Source organism: Pseudophryne corroboree, chromosome 11 (genome assembly GCF_028390025.1).
Source record: "Pseudophryne corroboree isolate aPseCor3 chromosome 11, aPseCor3.hap2, whole genome shotgun sequence".
Taxonomy (NCBI): domain Eukaryota; kingdom Metazoa; phylum Chordata; class Amphibia; order Anura; family Myobatrachidae; genus Pseudophryne; species Pseudophryne corroboree.
In genome coordinates this window covers 168,340,190-168,360,814 of record NC_086454.1, presented here as the reverse complement: position 1 = coordinate 168,360,814, position 20,625 = coordinate 168,340,190, and the positions used below count along the sequence as shown (strand labels likewise).

General features: G+C 34.7%; 5 non-coding genes across 5 annotated transcripts; all 5 read right to left on the bottom strand.

Annotated features, from left to right (window-relative positions):
* Window positions 1–12,460: 12,460 nt before the first annotated feature.
* On the bottom strand, window positions 12,461–12,532 carry TRNAQ-CUG (transfer RNA glutamine (anticodon CUG)). The gene has a single exon. It is a non-coding gene; the product is annotated as a tRNA-Gln (tRNA).
* A 1,812-nt stretch (window positions 12,533–14,344) lies between these two features.
* On the bottom strand, window positions 14,345–14,416 carry TRNAQ-CUG (transfer RNA glutamine (anticodon CUG)). Its single transcript has one exon. It is a non-coding gene; the product is annotated as a tRNA-Gln (tRNA).
* A 1,814-nt stretch (window positions 14,417–16,230) lies between these two features.
* TRNAQ-CUG (transfer RNA glutamine (anticodon CUG)) lies at window positions 16,231–16,302 on the bottom strand. The gene has a single exon. It is a non-coding gene; the product is annotated as a tRNA-Gln (tRNA).
* A 1,817-nt stretch (window positions 16,303–18,119) lies between these two features.
* On the bottom strand, window positions 18,120–18,191 carry TRNAQ-CUG (transfer RNA glutamine (anticodon CUG)). Its single transcript has one exon. It is a non-coding gene; the product is annotated as a tRNA-Gln (tRNA).
* A 1,798-nt stretch (window positions 18,192–19,989) lies between these two features.
* Window positions 19,990–20,061, bottom strand: TRNAQ-CUG (transfer RNA glutamine (anticodon CUG)). Its single transcript has one exon. It is a non-coding gene; the product is annotated as a tRNA-Gln (tRNA).
* Window positions 20,062–20,625: the final 564 nt, after the last annotated feature.

The following is a 20,625-nucleotide window of genomic DNA, read 5'->3' as shown; positions in this document are numbered from 1 at the left end:
AGATGATACTCAACAGCTTCTATTCCCAAATCATGACTAATAATGGTGTACAGTGCTTTTACATCTGCAGTCACCAGGAGGAAATCCGATTCCCACTTAATGGAAGATAATTTGTTTATCACTGAAACAGTATCCCTCAGATGTGATCTAGTTTTTTCCACTAATGGTTTAATCCTATAATCAAGAAATTTGGATAAATTAGAGGTAATAGACCCTGTCCCTGCCACTATGGGCCATCCAGGGGGACATTCCAGACTCTTATGTACTTTAGGTAGCACATAGAGTACAGGAATGGATGGATTATCCAACTTAATGTAGGTTTTCTGATCCTCAGTAAGGATCCCTCCCACTGTATATAGTTGCAAGAAAACATCCAGTTTTTTCTGAATGTTGACAGAGGGGTCCCCTCTCAGTTTCTTATACGTGGTACTATCTGACAGTTGTCGTAGGATCTCTGAGTGGTAGTCATCCCTGTTCAGAATGACCCCCCCCCCCTTGTCAGCAGGTTTAATAACGATTTTGTGGTTATTACGTAATTCTTTCATAGCTTTCTTCTGCAGAGTGGAGAGATTACCTTTCCTTGGTGGTCTAAAGTTAGTAGTTTCTAGATCTTCTTTAACTAAACGCTCAAAAGTCTCAATGAAACATCCTTTCTTATGTTTCGGGAAGAAGGTGGACTTCTTTTTAAAAACTTTAATATGATCTGGAGGACCATCTATATTGTCCTCTTGGCCATCTTTCTCTGCAAAAAAAACGTTTCAAGCATAGTTTCCTTACGAATTTCTGTAAATCTACAAAAACCTCAAACTGATTGACTTTACTAGTGGGTGCAAATTTTAAACCCTTTTCAAGAAGATCCTGTTCATCCTTGGTTAGTTGGTAATCACTTAAATTATATATTTTAGTTTTCCACTCTGAGTCTGCTTCTGGAATAGCGACATCTACACTCTCACCGGACTTATTCTCATTAGAGGGCCCTTCATTCATGGATTTTTTTTTAATTTTAAGCGTTTATTTTTGGACATACCCAAATATTTGCCTGCTCTACAGCCTCTCCTTTGTGATACTCGTGGTTTACCCCCAATCACATATACCTCCTTCGATGTAGTCCCTCTCCTAAAAAATGTCCCTCACCTTTTTTGTCATAATCTGACCTAAGGGGCAAGTTCCCACCTCTATTCGATTCCCTATCATAAGGGGAGGGGGTCCTTCTCTCTTTATAGGGCGTAAAATCCCTTAATTGGAATGGTCTGCCTCTTTCTCTCCTAGACGAGAGGGGCCTCTCTTGTTGTCTATACTGATCCCTATATCGATAATTATTGTTTGGATAGTTGTTCCTTCTCCATGAGGGGGATACATATCTCTGTTTATAATCACCTGTATGTGTTTCATATAGTTTCCTACTATCTCTCGATTGAAATTGATTCCTCACGGGCCGATTAAATTTATTCCCATTAAAATGGTTTTGGGATTCATCTCCTATTTTTGGAGGATCCAACTCTATCATACCTTTCCTCAGTGGGTGAATATTATTCTCTGCAAAATCTTTTTTATCCCTATGATATTTTTTCTGTTTTTTAAAAATTAAGTCCTTTTCATTTTTTTCCACTCTAATGCGGGTCCGTTCCTCTAATTCCTTATATTCTTTTAGTTCTACATAGGGTCTAATGAGTGTTTCCATTGTATCAATTTCTTGTTCAATGGTAATAAGATTATTTTTCTTTTCTTTAATAATGAGTTCCATTAATTTGGTGGAACATGTATCAAGTGTTTTATACCATTCTTTCTTAAAACTGTCCGTTTCTGTATCAAAGGAGGGAATTTTCTCTAAACGAAGACCTCTGGGAATAAGTCCTTCCTTAATATATTGCTCTAGGGTGGCTATTTCCCACCAGAAATTCCCTTCCTTAAGTAACAATTTCTCTACCTTCTTCATAGCGCTCTCTAAATCATGATCTTTTATATTGGTGGGATTATCTCCCCCTTCAAATAGATCATGTAAACGGTCACGTCTAGTTTTCCTATGTTTAAACATGACTGACAATCAATGTGTAGAAAATTACTACAGCAGCAAGACAGACACCTGGATGTTTGAAAGGTATATACTGTGCAGCTGGGTGATGGGGTCAGCCTTGCGCTATCTAAATTAATTATGCTCCAAGTTTCAGACACACAAAGTACATCCAACACTTTGAAAAAATTGACACATAAGAACAAAAAACAAATGGTCTGAAACTAGCGCTGTGCAGAGGGTGAATCTGACACTCTGGATATAACTTGTACCACCAATACAACAGAGGAGTGTATATGATCCTTCTCAGGAGAAACTAAGAGACACCGTGTTCTTTACTTCATTGGAAAGGAACTTACATTTAATTCCTTTCCCGTGTGCCCGTAAAGGTATCTTTAAACACTATCCTCTCTTCTCTGGTGGGAAATATTGCTGTGCAGTATAGAAAGATGAGACATTTACATGAGATTTCTGTCCCGCATACACGTAACAGGTTCTTTAAAATCCTTCGATCCCCATAAAACTGACGTCCTCCACAATCTTCGCAAACAGGTTTATTCCACAGTTCACATAAAACATAGACAGAAAGAAACAGGTGTGGACAATCTTCCGGTTCACCTGGGAAACCAGCAGGATGGAAAATGGACTGGCACCTCCGTCCCGGCTGCAGTCACAGGATCGTGGTGCAAAAGCTGTACTCTATGTGCTACCTAAAGTACATAAGAGTCTGGAATGTCCCCCTGGACGGCCCATAGTGGCAGGGACAGGGTCTATTACCTCTAATTTATCCGAATTTCTTGATTATAGGATTAAACCATTAGTGGAAAAAACTAGATCACATCTGAGGGATACTGTTTCAGTGATAAACAAATTATCTTCCATTAAGTGGGAATCGGATTTCCTCCTGGTGACTGCAGATGTAAAATCACTGTACACCATTATTAGTCATGATTTGGGAATAGAAGCTGTTGAGTATCATCTTAGGAAAGAAGTACACAGTGAAAAGGAGATTGAGTTCATTAAAGAGGGGATTATGTTCATTCTCCAAAATAATTTCTTTTGGTATGGGGGGGACTTCTTCTTACAACTCCTTGGAACAGCGATGGGCACTAGGTTGGCACCCAGTTATGCTAATTTATTTATGGCACACTGGGAGGACCTATCCGTATGGACCGGACACCAGTGGGATGCCAACCTAGTGCTCTGGGCCAGATATATAGATGACATCATATTTATCCGGAAAGGAGAACAAGGGACCTTAGCCTCCTTTTGCCAATACCTCAACTCTAACAATAAAAATATTGAATTGTCATTCCAAATTAGTTCCTCTGAGGTTAATTTCCTGGATTTAAAAATATACCCATCAGGAGATATGATATGCACTGAGAATTACATCAAACCTACTGATTGTAATTCATATATAAGTTTTGAAAGTAACCATCATACCAATTGGATTAGAAGCATTCCAAAAAGTCAGTTCCAGCGTCTTCGAAGGAACTGTACACACATAGAAGCGTTTAATAAACATGCCGATATTATGGAACAAAAATTTGTCAGTAAAGGTTATGACAGGCAGGCGGTATCTTCAGCAAGACAAACCAGCCATGAAATGGATAGGGCTGCAACTCTTAGCAATTGGAGCCAAGTAAAAAAGAAATCCAATGCAGGGGTGATGTTCATCACGAAATACACATCACAGTATGAACAGCTAGAAAAAATAATTAATAGGCATTGGAAAATTTTACCCAAAGATCCATTGTTACAGGAACATATATCTGAGAAGCCCAGGTTTGTCTATAGGAGGGCAGATAATTTGAAAAATAGTCTGGTAAAGAGTGCACTCCCAGTTGATAAAAGAATGACCCGGGTTCTTACCAAGGGCTTTCAACGGTGTGGGATGTGCACCATGTGCAAACATTGTAGTACAGAGAGAAAGGTTACCCATTTCACCTCCAATCAAACCAAAAAGAGTTTCCCTATAAAGGAATTCATTACCTGTGGAAGCAAGAATGTCGTTTACTTGTTAGAATGTAAATGTGGCTCACAATATGTGGGGAGAACAGGGTGAATGCTCAAAGAACGTCTTAGTGAGCACGTCAGAAACAACAAAAAGGGTTTTGAATTACACAGTGTATCGCTTCATTTTAAAGAAAAACATGCATGTGACATTAAAGGCCTTACAAGTTTTTGCGGGATTAAAATTGCTAAAGGGAATTGGAGGAGAAGAGGGGTGGAGGAAACTTTGGCCAGACTAGAAATGCAAACCATTTACCAGCTGAAAACTTTAACACCATTAGGGTTAAATATGGATTTTGAAACCAAGTGGTTTTTATAATATCACACACTAATTTTTTTCTTTTTCTATGTATGTCTGTACTGGTTTTGAGTGTATACAGATCTCACTATCACTGATGGACTTGATACCTACCGGATACTAAATACAGGAGTGACGGATCAGTGGACCTATAGGATTGGACGCAATTTGGGGACATGTCTCAAATGGAAGAAGATGAGACCTAAAACCAGCTGTTTATGAGTGGTTTAATTGATATGTTTTGTTCCATTGTCTTAGCAGTTTGATGGGATATTGGATGTGATAAATTATTTTTACCCAGTTGATGTATTATCTGTGGAGAGTATCTTACCCTCCTATATTTGATACTACTCCCCTTCGGATTTTCTATTGTCCTCTCGGACGGGTTGTGTAACCACGGATGATAAAATTCATTGTAAAGCCGACATTTACATTCAGTGTGTATGGCTCATTCTTACCAGCGTTTTTTTAAAGTTTGCACTTAGTGACTTATATAGATGTTGTCACATCTGATCCTTTTTTGGGACTCCGGTCTCCACTTGTTATGGGATACTATTACACCCGATGTTTTTTTATATAAGGGCATTTTTAATTCTTATGTATTTTTTTATCCATTTCTACGCTGGATTCTAATACCTGGATCTAAAAGTCGGCTGTTTTATTAGTGGCCTTTGTTTTATTTGATTGTAATGTGTTTTAGTTGTGTGGTTTAAATCAGCCACACAGGTGTATTTTAATACCAGTCATGTGATGTGATTGGGGAGGGATAAAACCCCTGACTAGTAACAGAACGGCACTTCTTGACAAAGGTGAAAGTATTCACAGAAACGCGTTGAAGCCGTTCGGTACAGGAGGACTGTCATTTTACCGGAGAGACATTTGGGAGACACCGCTAGGACTGTATCCAGCTTTTGCACCACGATCCTGTGACTGCAGCCGGGATGGATGTCCCAGTCCATTTTCCATCCTGCTGGTTTCCCAGGTGAACCGGAAGATTGTCCACACCTGTTTCTTTCTGTCTATGTTTTATGTGAACTGTGGAATAAACCTGTTTGTGAAGATTGTGGAGGACGTCAGTTTTATGGGGACCGAAGGATTTTAAAGAACCCGTTACGTGTATGCGGGACAGAAATCTCATGTAAGTGTCTCATCTTTCTATACTGCACAGCAATATTTCCCACCAGAGAAGAGAGGATAGTGTTTAAAGATACCTTTACGGGCACACGGGAAAGGAATTAAATGTAAGTTCCTTTCCAATGAAGTAAAGAACACTGTGTCTCTTAGTTTCTCCTGAGAAGGATCATATACACTCCTCTGTTGTATTGGTGGTACAAGTTATATCCAGAGTGTCAGATTCACCCTCTGCACAGCGCTAGTTTCAGACCATTTGTTTTTTGTTCTTATGTGTCAATTTTTTCAAAGTGTTGGATGTACTTTGTGTGTCTGAAACTTGGAGCCTAATTAATTTATATAGCGCAAGGCTGACCCCATCACCTAGCTGCACAGTATATTCCTTTCAAACATCCAGGTGTCTGTCTTGCTGCTGTAGTAATTTTCTACACATTGATTGTCAGTCATGTTTAAACATAGGAAAACTAGACGTGACCGTTTACATGATCTATTTGAAGGGGGAGATAATCCCACCAATATAAAAGATCATGATTTAGAGAGCGCTATGAAGAAGGTAGAGAAATTGTTACTTAAGGAAGGGAATTTCTGGTGGGAAATAGCCACCCTAGAGCAATATATTAAGGAAGGACTTATTCCCAGAGGTCTTCGTTTAGAGAAAATTCCCTCCTTTGATACAGAAACGGACAGTTTTAAGAAAGAATGGTATAAAACACTTGATACATGTTCCACCAAATTAATGGAACTCATTATTAAAGAAAAGAAAAATAATCTTATTACCATTGAACAAGAAATTGATACAATGGAAACACTCATTAGACCCTATGTAGAACTAAAAGAATATAAGGAATTAGAGGAACGGACCCGCATTAGAGTGGAAAAAAATGAAAAGGACTTAATTTTTAAAAAACAGAAAAAATATCATAGGGATAAAAAAGATTTTGCAGAGAATAATATTCACCCACTGAGGAAATGTATGATAGAGTTGGATCCTCCAAAAATAGGAGATGAATCCCAAAACCATTTTAATGGGAATAAATTTAATCGGGCCGTGAGGAATCAATTTCAATCGAGAGATAGTAGGAAACTATATGAAACACATACAGGTGATTATAAACAGAGATATGTATCCCCCTCATGGAGAAGGAACAACTATCCAAACAATAATTATCGATATAGGGATCAGTATAGACAACAAGAGAGGCCCCTCTCGTCTAGGAGAGAAAGAGGCAGACCATTCCAACCAAGGGATTTTACGCCCTATAAAGAGAGAAGGACCCCCTCCCCTTATGATAGGGAATCGAATAGAGGTGGGAACTTGCCCCTTAGGTCAGATTATGACAAAAAAGGTGAGGGACATTTTTTAGGAGAGGGACTACATCGAAGGAGGTATATGTGATTGGGGGTAAACCACGAGTATCACAAAGGAGAGGCTGTAGAGCAGGCAAATATTTGGGTATGTCCAAAAATAAACGCTTAAAATTAAAAAAATCCATGAATGAAGGGCCCTCTAATGAGAATAAGTCCGGTGAGAGTGTAGATGTCCCTATTCCAGAAGCAGACTCAGAGTGGAAAACTAAAATATATAATTTAAGTGATTACCAACTAACCAAGGATGAACAGGATCTTCTTGAAAAGGGTTTAAAATTTGCACCCACTAGTAAAGTCAATCAGTTTAAGGTTTTTGTAGATTTACAGAAATTCGTAAGGAAACTATGCTTGAAACGTTTTTTTGCAGAGAAAGATGGCCAAGAGGACAATATAGATGGTCCTCCAGATCATATTAAAGTTTTTAAAAAGAAGTCCACCTTCTTCCCGAAACATAAGAAAGGATGTTTCATTGAGACTTTTGAGCGTTTAGTTAAAGAAGATCTAGAAACTACTAACTTTAGACCACCAAGGAAAGGTAATCTCTCCACTCTGCAGAAGAAAACTATGAAAGAATTACGTAATAACCACAAAATCGTTATTAAACCTGCTGACAAGGGGGGGGGGGGTCATTCTGAACAGGGATGACTACCACTCAGAGATCCTACGACAACTGTCAGATAGTACCACGTATAAGAAACTGAGAGGGGACCCCTCTGTCAACATTCAGAAAAAACTGGATGTTTTCTTGCAACTATATACAGTGGGAGGGATCCTTACTGAGGATCAGAAAACCTACATTAAGTTGGATAATCCATCCATTCCTGTACTCTATGTGCTACCTAAAGTACATAAGAGTCTGGAATGTCCCCCTGGACGGCCCATAGTGGCAGGGACAGGGTCTATTACCTCTAATTTATCCGAATTTCTTGATTATAGGATTAAACCATTAGTGGAAAAAACTAGATCACATCTGAGGGATACTGTTTCAGTGATAAACAAATTATCTTCCATTAAGTGGGAATCGGATTTCCTCCTGGTGACTGCAGATGTAAAATCACTGTACACCCTTATTAGTCATGATTTGGGAATAGAAGCTGTTGAGTATCATCTTAGGAAAGAAGTACACAGTGAAAAGGAGATTGAGTTCATTAAAGAGGGGATTATGTTCATTCTCCAAAATAATTTCTTTTGGTATGGGGCGGACTTCTTCTTACAACTCCTTGGAACAGCGATGGGCACTAGGTTGGCACTCAGTTATGTTAATTTATCTATGGCACACTGGGAGGACCTATCCGTATGGACCGGACACCAGTGGGATGCCAACCTAGTGCTCTGGGCCAGATATATAGATGACATCATATTTATCTGGAAAGGAGAACAAGGGACCTTAGCCTCCTTTTGCCAATACCTCAACTCTAACAATAAAAATATTGAATTGTCATTCCAAATTAGTTCCTCTGAGGTTAATTTCCTGGATTTAAAAATATACCCATCAGGAGATATGATATGCACTGAGAATTACATCAAACCTACTGATTGTAATTTATATATAAGTTTTGAAAGTAACCATCATACCAATTGGATTAGAAGCATTCCAAAAAGTCAGTTCCAGCGTCTTCGAAGGAACTGTACACACATAGAAGCGTTTAATAAACATGCCGATATTATGGAACAAAAATTTGTCAGTAAAGGTTATGACAGGCAGGCGGTATCTTCAGCAAGACAAACCAGCCATGAAATGGATAGGGCTGCAACTCTTAGCAATTGCAGCCGAGTAAAAAAGAAATCCAATGCAGGGGTGATGTTCATCACGAAATACACATCACAGTATGAACAGCTAGAAAAAATAATTAATAGGCATTGGAAAATTTTAACCAAAGATCCATTGTTACAGGAACATATATCTGAGAAGCCCAGGTTTGTCTATAGGAGGGCAGATAATTTGAAAAATAGTCTGGTAAAGAGTGCACTCCCAGTTGATAAAAGAATGACCCGGGTTCTTACCAAGGGCTTTCAACGGTGTGGGATGTGCACCATGTGCAAACATTGTAGTACAGAGAGAAAGGTTACCCATTTCACCTCCAATCAAACCAAAAAGAGTTTCCCTATAAAGGAATTCATTACCTGTGGAAGCAAGAATGTCGTTTACTTGTTAGAATGTAAATGTGGCTCACAATATGTGGGGAGAACAGGGCAAATGCTCAAAGAACGTCTTAGTGAGCACGTCAGAAACATCAAAAAGGGTTTTGAATTACACAGTGTATCGCTTCATTTTAAAGAAAAACATGCATGTGACATTAAAGGCCTTACAAGTTTTTGCGGGATTAAAATTGCTAAAGGGAATTGGAGGAGAAGAGGGGTGGAGGAAACTTTGGCCAGACTAGAAATGCAAACCATTTACCAGCTGAAAACTTTAACACCATTAGGGTTAAATATGGATTTTGAAACCAAGTGGTTTTTATAATATCACACACTAATTTTTTTCTTTTTCTATGTATGTCTGTACTGGTTTTGAGTGTATACAGATCTCACTATCACTGATGGACTTGATACCTACCGGATACTAAATACAGGAGTGACGGATCAGTGGACCTATAGGATTGGACGCAATTTGGGGACATGTCTCAAATGGAAGAAGATGAGACCTAAAACCAGCTGTTTATGAGTGGTTTAATTGATATGTTTTGTTCCATTGTCTTAGCAGTTTGATGGGATATTGGATGTGATAAATTATTTTTACCCAGTTGATGTATTATCTGTGGAGAGTATCTTACCCTCCTATATTTGATACTACTCCCCTTCGGATTTTCTATTGTCCTCTCGGACGGGTTGTGTAACCACGGATGATAAAATTCATTGTAAAGCCGACATTTACATTCAGTGTGTATGGCTCATTCTTACCAGCGTTTTTTTAAAGTTTGCACTTAGTGACTTATATAGATGTTGTCACATCTGATCCTTTTTTGGGACTCCGGTCTCCACTTGTTATGGGATACCATTACACCCAATGTTTTTTTATATAAGGGCATTTTTAATTCTTATGTATTTTTTTATCCATTTCTACGCCGGATTCTAATACCTGGATCTAAAAGTCGGCTGTTTTATTAGTGGCCTTTGTTTTATTTGATTGCAATGTGTTTTAGTTGTGTGGTTTAAATCAGCCACACAGGTGTATTTTAATACCAGTCATGTGATGTGATTGGGGAGGGATAAAACCACTGACTAGTAACAGAACGGCACTTCTTGACAAAGGTGAAAGTATTCACAGAAACGCGTTGAAGCCGTTCAGTACAGGAGGACTGTCATTTTACCGGAGAGACATTTGGGAGACACCGCTAGGACTGTATCCAGCTTTTGCACCACGATCCTGTGACTGCAGCCGGGACGGAGGTGCCAGTCCATTTTCCATCCTGCTGGTTTCCCAGGTGAACCGGAAGATTGTCCACACCTGTTTCTTTCTGTCTATGTTTTATGTGAACTGTGGAATAAACCTGTTTGTGAAGATTGTGGAGGACGTCAGTTTTATGGGGATAGAAGGATTTTAAAGAACCTGTTACGTGTATGCGGGACAGAAATCTCATGTAAGGTTCTCATCTTTCTATACTGCACAGCAATATTTCCCACCAGAGAAGAGAGGATAGTGTTTAAAGATACCTTTACGGGCACACGGGAAAGGAATTAAATGTAAGTTCCTTTCCAATGAAGTAAAGAACACGGTGTCTCTTAGTTTTTCCTGAGAAGGATCATATACACTCCTCTGTTGTATTGGTGGTACAAGTTATATCCAGAGTGTCAGATTCACCCTCTGCACAGCGCTAGTTTCAGACCATTTGTTTTTTGTTCTTATGTGTCAATTTTTTCAAAGTGTTGGATGTACTTTGTGTGTCTGAAACTTGGAGCCTAATTAATTTAGATAGCGCAAGGCTGACCCCATCACCCAGCTGCACAAATTTTTATACAGATTATAGGTTTCAGAGTCCAGAATTGTTAACAGTACACAATGAAACAACATTCATATGGTAGCATGTACATTTTATTGTCAGAGTATAAGATTCTTAGTGGATACATTTTATTGGAATTAAATGACAGATAAACCTGTCTCTCAGTGTGTAAGATTCTTAATTTATGCAATTTATAGATATTTTCTTTCTCAGAGATATTAACTGTATTGTACTTACAACAAAACCAAAAGAACCTACCAAGATGTAAATATAGATCATGGATTCAGAGTCCAAAATGTTTATCAATACACCATGAAACCTCATCCATTAGGGAGCATCTAAATATTTTTATAAGAATGTACTCTCAGAGAGATATGAACTGAATGGTACTTACAAAAAACCAATAGGACCTACCAAGATTTAAATACAGATCACTGTATTCAAAGATCAGAGTGGAGTGGTTACCAATACACCAAGAAACCACATTCATTAGGGAACATCTAAACATTTTTTTCTAAAATGTTAGATTCTTAGAAGACACATTTTATTGCAATTATTGTACATATATTAACATCAATGCTTATTTGGATTACACAGTAAAATTCATATAATTACAAACATTTCTATAACTACCTTTTTTTTAGATTTTAATACATATTTACAACAATCAGTGATTTAAAAAATGTTTTATATGTATAAAAAAGAAAAGTTTTTATCAATCAAGGACTTAAACTGAAGGTACTAAAATGCACCTGTTCCCACCGAGATTTGAACTCAATTTACAGGATTCAGAGTACAGAGTGCTAACCATAACACCATGGAATCTCCCTTCTAATAACACATATAAAACTTTCTCTCAGAGTGTAAGATCTTAATTTCTACAAGATACAGAAATATTCATTCAGAGAGAAATGTACTACATTGTATTTACAAATAAAACCATTAGGACCTACCAATTTGTATATACAGATTATTGGTTTCAGAGTCCAGAATTGTTAACAGTACACCATGAAAGCTCATTCATATGGTGGCATGTAAAAATTTTTCTCACAGTGTAAGATTCTTAGAGGTTACATTTTATTGGAATTATATTACAGATAAACCTGTCTCTCAGTGTGTATGATTCTTAATTTATGCAATTTAAAGATATTTTCTTTCTCAGAGATATGAACTGCATAATACTTACAAAAAAACAATAGGACCTACCAAGATGTAAATACAAATCATGGATTCAGAGTCCAAAATGGTTACAAATACACCAGGAAACCTAATTCATGAGGAAGCATTTAAACAGTTTTTATTAGAATGTACTCTCAGAGAAATATAAACTGAACGGTACTTACAAAAAAAACAATAGGACCTACCAAGATTTAAATACAGATCACTGGATTCAAAGATCAGAGTGGTTACCAATACACCAAGAAACCTCATTCATGAGGGAGAGCTAAACATTTTTTTCTAAAATGTTAGATTCTTAGAAGACACATTTTATTGCAATTATTGTACATATATTTACATCAACGCTTATTTGGGTTATATAGTAAAATTCATATAATTACATACATTTCTATAACTACCTTTTTTAGCTTTTCATACATATTTACAAAAATCAGTGATTTAAAAAAATTATTATATGTATGAAAAAGAAGACTTTCTGTCAATCAGGAACTTAAACTGAAGGTACTAAAACACATCAGGTCCCACCGAGATTTGAACTCGGATCGCTGGATTCAGAGTCCAGAGTGCTAACCATTACATCATGGAACCTCTCTTCTAACACCAAATATACAACTTTCTCTTAGAGTGTGAGATCTTATTTTCTACAAGTTACAGGAATAATAATCAGAGAGATAAGTATTACATTGTATTTACAAAAAAAGCCATTAGGACCTACCAAATTTTTATACAGATTATAGGTTTCAGAGTCCAGAATTGTTAACAGTACACAATGAAACCTCATTCATATGGTAGCATGTACATTTTTAGTCAGAGTATAAGATTCTTAGTGGATACATTTTATTGGAATTAAATGACAGATAAACCTGTCTCTCAGTGTGTAAGATTCTTAATTTATGCAATTTATAGATATTTTCTTTCTCAGAGATATTAACTGTATTATACTTACAACAAAACCAATAGAACCTACCAAGATGTAAATATAGATCATGGATTCAGAGTCCAAAATGTTTACCAATACACCATGAAACCTCATCCATTAGGGAGCATCTAAATATTTTTATAAGAATGTACTCTCAGAGAGATATGAACTGAATGGTACTTACAAAAAACCAATAGGACCTACCAAGATTTAAATACAGATCACTGTATTCAAAGATCAGAGTGGAGTGGTTACTAATACACCAAGAAACCACATTCATTAGGGAACATCAAAAAAAATTCTAAAATGTTAGATTCTTAGAAGACACATTTTATTGAAGTTATTGTACATATATTAACATCAATGCTTATTTGGATTACACAGTAAAATTCATATAATTACAAACATTTCTATAACTACCTTTTTTTAGATTTTAGTACATATTTACAATAATCAGTGATTTATAAAATGTATTATATGTATAAAAAAGAAAAGTTTTTGTCAATCAAGGACTTAAACTGAAGGTACTAAAATGCACCTGGTGCCACCGAAATTTGAACTCAATTTACTGGATTCAGAGTACAGAGTGCTAACCATAACACCATGGAATCTCCCTTCTAATAACACATATAAAACTTTCTCTCAGAGTGTAAGATCTTAATTTCTACAAGATACAGAAATATTCATTCAGAGAGATATGTACTACATTGTATTTACAAATAAAACCATTAGGACCTACCAATTTGTATATACAGATTATTGGTTTCAGAGTCCAGAATTGTTAACAGTACACCATGAAAGCTCATTCATATGGTGGCATGTAAAAAATTTTCTCACAGTGTAAGATTCTTAGAGGTTACATTTTATTGGAATTATATTACAGATAAACCTGTCTCTCAGTATGTATGATTCTTAATTTATGCAATTTATAGATATTTTCTTTCTCAGAGATATGAACTGCATAATACTTACAAAAAAACAATAGGACCTACCAAGATGTTAATACAAATCATGGATTCAGAGTCTAAAATGGTTACAAATACACCAGGAAACCTCATTCATGAGGAAGCATTTAAACAGATTTTATTAGAATGTACTCTCAGAGAAATATAAACTGAACGGTACTTACAAAAAACCAATAGGGCCTACCAAGATTTAAATACAGATCACTGGATTCAAAGATCAGAGTGGTTACCAATACACCAAGAAACCTCATTCACGAGGGAGATCTAAACATTTTTTTCTAAAATGTTAGATTCTTAGAAGACACATTTTATTGCAGTAATTGTACATATATTTACATCAACGCTTATTTGGGTTATATAGTAAAATTCATATAATTACATACATTTCTATAACTACCTTTTTTAAGCTTTTCGTACATATTTACAAAAATCAGTGATTTAAAAAAATGATTATATGTATGAAAAAGAAGACTTTCTGTCAATCAAGAACTTAAACTGAAGGTACTAAAACACATCAGGTCCCACTGAGATTTGAACTCGGATCGCTGGATTCAGAGTCCAGAGTGCTAACCATTACACCATGGAACCTCTCTTCTAACACCACATATACGTCTTTCTCTTAGAGTGTGAGATCTTATTTTCTACAAGTTACAGGAATAATAATCATAAAGATAAGTATTACATTGTATTTACAAAAAAAGCCATTAGGACCTACCAAATTTTTATACAGATTATAGGTTTCAGAGTCCAGAATTGTTAACAGTACACAATGAAACCTCATTCATATGGTAGCATGTACATTTTTTGTCAGAGTATTAGATTCTTAGTGGATACATTTTATTGGAATTAAATGACAGATAAACCTGTCTCTCAGTGTGTAAGATTCTTAATTTATGCAATTTATAGATATTTTCTTTCTCAGAGATATTAACTGTATTGTACTTACAACAAAACCAATAGAACCTACCAAGATGTAAATATAGATCATGGATTCAGAGTCCAAAATGTTTACCAATACACCATGAAACCTCATCCATTAGGGAGCATCTAAATATTTTTTATAAGAATGTACTCTCAGAGAGATATGAACTGAATGGTACTTACAAAAAACCAATAGGACCTACCAAGATTTAAATACAGATCACTGTATTCAAAGATCAGAGTGGAGTGGTTACTAATACACCAAGAAACCACATTCATTAGGGAACATCTAAAAAAAATTTCTAAAATGTTAGATTCTTAGAAGACACATTTTATTGAAGTTATTGTACATATATTAACATCAATGCTTATTTGGATTACACAGTAAAATTCATATAATTACAAACATTTCTATAACTACCTTTTTTTTAGATTTTAGTACATATTTACAATAATCAGTGATTTAAAAAATGTATTATATGTATAAAAAAGAAAAGTTTTTGTCAATCAAGGACTTAAACTGAAGGTACTAAAATGCACCTGGTGCCACCGAGATTTGAACTCAATTTACTGGATTCAGAGTACAGAGTGCTAACCATAACACCATGGAATCTCCCTTCTAATAACACATATAAAACTTTCTCTCAGAGTGTAAGATCTTAATTTCTACAAGATACAGAAATATTAATTCAGAGAGATATGTACTACATTGTATTTACAAATAAAACCATTAGGACCTACCAATTTGTATATACAGATTATTGGTTTCAGAGTCAAGAATTGTTAACAGTACACCATGAAAGCTCATTCATATGGTGGCATGTAAAAAATTTTCTCACAGTGTAAGACTCTTAGAGGTTACATTTTATTGGAATTATATTACAGATAAACCTGTCTCTCAGTATGTATGATTCTTAATTTATGCAATTTATAGATATTTTCTTTCTCAGAGATATGAACTGCATAATACTTACAAAAAACAATAGGACCTACCAAGATGTTAATACAAATCATGGATTCAGAGTCCAAAATGGTTACAAATACACCAGGAAACCTCATTCATGAGGAAGCATTTAAACAGTTTTTATTAGAATGTACTCTCAGAGAAATATAAACTGAACAGTACTTACAAAAAACCAATAGGACCTACCAAGATTTAAAAACAGATCACTGGATTCAAAGATCAGAGTGGTTACCAATACACCAAGAAACCTCATTCACGAGGGAGAGCTAAACATTTTTTTCTAAAATGTTAGATTCTTAGAAGACACATTTTATTGCAATAATTGTACATATATTTACATCAACGCTTATTTGGGTTATATAGTAAAATTCATATAATTACATACATTTCCATAACTACCTTTTTTAGCTTTTCGTACATATTTACAAAATTCAGTGATTTAAAAAAATGATTATATGTATGAAAAAGAAGACTTTCTGTCAATCAAGAACTTAAACTGAAGGTACTAAAACACATCAGGTCCCACCGAGATTTGAACTCGGATCGCTGGATTCAGAGTCCAGAGTGCTAACCATTACACCATGGAACCTCTATTCTAACACCACATATACAACTTTCTCTTAGAGTGTGAGATCTTATTTTCTACAAGTTACAGGAATAATAATCATAGAGATAAGTATTACATTGTATTTACAAAAAAACAGCCATTAGGACCTACCAAATTTTTATACAGATTATAGGTTTCAGAGTCCAGAATTGTTAACAGTACACAATGAAACCTCATTCATATGGTAGCAAGTACATTTTTTTGTCAGAGTATAAGATTCTTAGTGGATACATTTTATTGGAATTAAATGACAGATAAACCTGTCTCTCAGTGTGTAAGATTCTTAATTTATGCAAATTATAGATATTTTCTTTCTCAGAGATATTAACTGTATTGTACTTACAACAAAACCAATAGAACCTACCAAGATTTAAATATAGATCATGGATTCAGAGTCTAAAATGTTTACCAATACACCATGAAACCTCATCCATTAGGGAGCATCTAAATATTTTTATAAGAATGTACTCTCAGAGAGATATGAACTGAATGGTACTTACAAAAAACCAATAGGACCTACCAAGATTTAAATACAGATCACTGTATTCAAAGATCAGAGTGGAGTGGTTACTAATAAACCAAGAAACCACATTCATTAGGGAACATCTAAAAAAAAAATCTAAAATGTTAGATTCTTAGAAGACACATTTTATTGAAGTTATTGTACATATATTAACATCAATGCTTATTTGGATTACACAGTAAAATTCATATAATTACAAACATTTCTATAACTACCTTTTTTTAGATTTTAGTACATATTTACAATAATCAGTGATTTAAAAAATGTATTATATGTATAAAAAAGAAAAGTTTTTGTCAATCAAGGACTTAAACTGAAGGTACTAAAATGTACCTGGTGCCACCGAGATTTGAACTCAATTTACTGGATTCAGAGTACAGAGTGCTAACGATAACACCATGGAATCTCCATTCTAATTTCACATATAAAACTTTCTCTCAGAGTGTAAGATCTTAATTTCTACAAGATACAGAAATATTCATTCAGAGAGATATGTACTACATTGTATTTACAAATAAAACCATTAGGACCTACCAATTTGTATATACAGATTATTGGTTTCAGAGTCCAGAATTGTTAACAGTACACCATGAAAGCTCATTCATATGGTGGCATGTAAAAAATTTTCTCACAGTGTAAGATTCTTAGAGGTTACATTTTATTGGAATTATATTACAGATAAACCTGTCTCTCAGTATATATGATTCTTAATTTATGCAATTTATAGATATTTTCTTTCTCAGAGATATGAACTGTATAATACTAACAAAAAAACAATAGGACCTACCAAGATGTTAATACAAATCATGGATTCAGAGTCCAAAATGGTTACAAATACACCAGGAAACCTCATTCATGAGGAAGCATTTAAACAGTTTTTATTAGAATGTACTCTCAGAGAAATATAAACTGAACGGTACTTACAAAAAACCAATAGGACCTACCAAGATTTAAATACAGATCACTGGATTCAAAGATCAGAGTGGTTACCAATACACCAAGAAACCTCATTCACGAGGGAGAGCTAAACATTTTTTTCTAAAATGTTAGATTCTTAGAAGACACATTTTATTGCAATTATTGTACATATATTTACATCAACGCTTATTTGGGTTATATAGTAAAATTCATATAATTACATACATTTCTATAACTACCTTTTTTAGCTTTTCGTACATATTTTACAAAAATCAGTGATTTAAAAAAATTATTATATGTATGAAAAAGAAGACTTTCTATCAATCAGGAACTTAAACTGAAGGTACTAAAACACATCAGGTCCCACTGAGATTTGAACTCGGATAGCTGGATTCAGAGTCCAGAGTGCTAACCATTACACCATGGAACCTCTCTTCTAACACCAAATATACAACTTTCTCTTAGAGTGTGAGATCTTATTTTCTACAAGTTACAGGAATAATAATCAGAGAGATAAGTATTACATTGTATTTACAAAAAAAGCCATTAGGACCTACCAAATTTTTATACAGATTATAGGTTTCAGAGTCCAGAATTGTTAACAGTACACAATGAAACCTCATTCATATGGTAGCATGTACATTTTTGGTCAGAGTATAAGATTCTTAGTGGATACATTTTATTGGAATTAAATGACAGATAAACCTGTCTCTCAGTGTGTAAGATTCTTAATTTATGCAATTTATAGATATTTTCTTTCTCAGAGATATTAACTGTATTATACTTACAACAAAACCAATAGAACCTACCAAGATGTAAATATAGATCATGGATTCAGAGTCCAAAATGTTTACCAATACACCATGAAGCCTCATCCATTAGGGAGCATCTAAATATTTTTATAAGAATGTACTCTCAGAGAGATATGAACTGAATGGTACTTACAAAAAACCAATAGGACCTACCAAGATTTAAATACAGATCACTGTATTCAAAGATCAGAGTGGAGTGGTTACTAATACACCAAGAAACCACATTCATTAGGGAACATCTAAAAAAAAATTCTAAAATGTTAGATTCTTAGAAGACACATTTTATTGAAGTTATTGTACATATATTAACATCAATGCTTATTTGGATTACACAGTAAAATTCATATAATTACAAACATTTCTATAACTACCTTTTTTTAGATTTTAGTACATATTTACAATAATCAGTGATTTATAAAATGTATTATATGTATAAAAAAGAAAAGTTTTTGTCAATCAAGGACTTAAACTGAAGGTACTAAAATGCACCTGGTGCCACCGAGATTTGAACTCAATTTACTGGATTCAGAGTACAGAGTGCTAACCATAACACCATGGAATCTCCCTTCTAATAACACATATAAAACTTTCTCTCAGAGTGTAAGATCTTAATTTCTACAAGATACAGAAATATTCATTCAGAGAGATATGTACTACATTGTATTTACAAATAAAACCATTAGGACCTACCAATTTGTATATACAGATTATTGGTTTCAGAGTCCAGAATTGTTAACAGTACACCATGAAAGCTCATTCATATGGTGGCATGTAAAAAATGTTCTCACAGTGTAAGATTCTTAGAGGTTACATTTTATTGGAATTATATTACAGATAAACCTGTCTCTCAGTATGTATGATTCTTAATTTATGCAATTTATAGATATTTTCTTTCTCAGAGATATGAACTGCATAATACTTACAAAAAACAATAGGACCTACCAAGATGTTAATACAAATCATGGATTCAGAGTCCAAAATGGTTACAAATACACCAGGAAACCTCATTCATGAGGAAGCATTTAAACAGTTTTTATTAGAATGTACTCTCAGAGAAATATAAACTGAACAGTACTTACAAAAAACCAAAAGGACCTACCAAGATTTAAATACAGATCACTGGATTCAAAGATCAGAGTGGTTACCAATACACCAAGAAACCTCATTCACGAGGGAGAGCTAAACATTTTTTTCTAAAATGTTAGATTCTTAGAAGACACATTTTATTGCAATTATTGTACATATATTTACATCAACGCTTATTTGGGTCAAATATAGTAAAATTCATATAATTACATACATTTCTATAACTACTTTTTTAGCTTTTCGTACATATTTACAAAAATCAGTGATTTAAAAAAATTATTATATGTATGAAAAAGAAGACTTTCTGTCAATCAGGAACTTAAACATATCAGGTCCCACCGAGTTTTGAATTCGGATCGCTGGATTCAGAGTCCAGAGTGCTAACCATTACACCATGGAACCTCTCTTCTAACACCACATATACAATTTTCTCTTAGAGTGTGAGATCTTATTTTCTACAAGTTACAGGAATAATAATCATAGAGATAAGTATTACATAGTATTTACAAAAAAAAGCCATTAGGACCTACCAAATTTTTATACAGATTATAGGTTTCAGAGTCCAGAATTGTTAACAGTACACAATGAAACCTTATTCATATAGTAGCATGTACATTTTTGGTCAGAGTACAAGATTCTTTGTGGATACATTTTATTGGAATTAAATGACAGATAAACCTGTCTCTCAGTGTGTAAGAGTCTTAATTTATGCAATTTATAGATATTTTCTTTCTCAGAGATATTAACTGTATTGTACTTACAACAAAACCAATATAACCTACCAAGATGTAAATATAGATCATGGATTCAGAGTCCAAAATGTTTAACAATACACCATGAAACCTCATCCATTAGGGAGCATCTAAATATTTTTATAAGAATGTACTCTCAGAGAGATATGAACTGAATGGTACTTACAAAAAACCAATAGGACCTACCAAGATCTAAATACAGATCACTGTATTC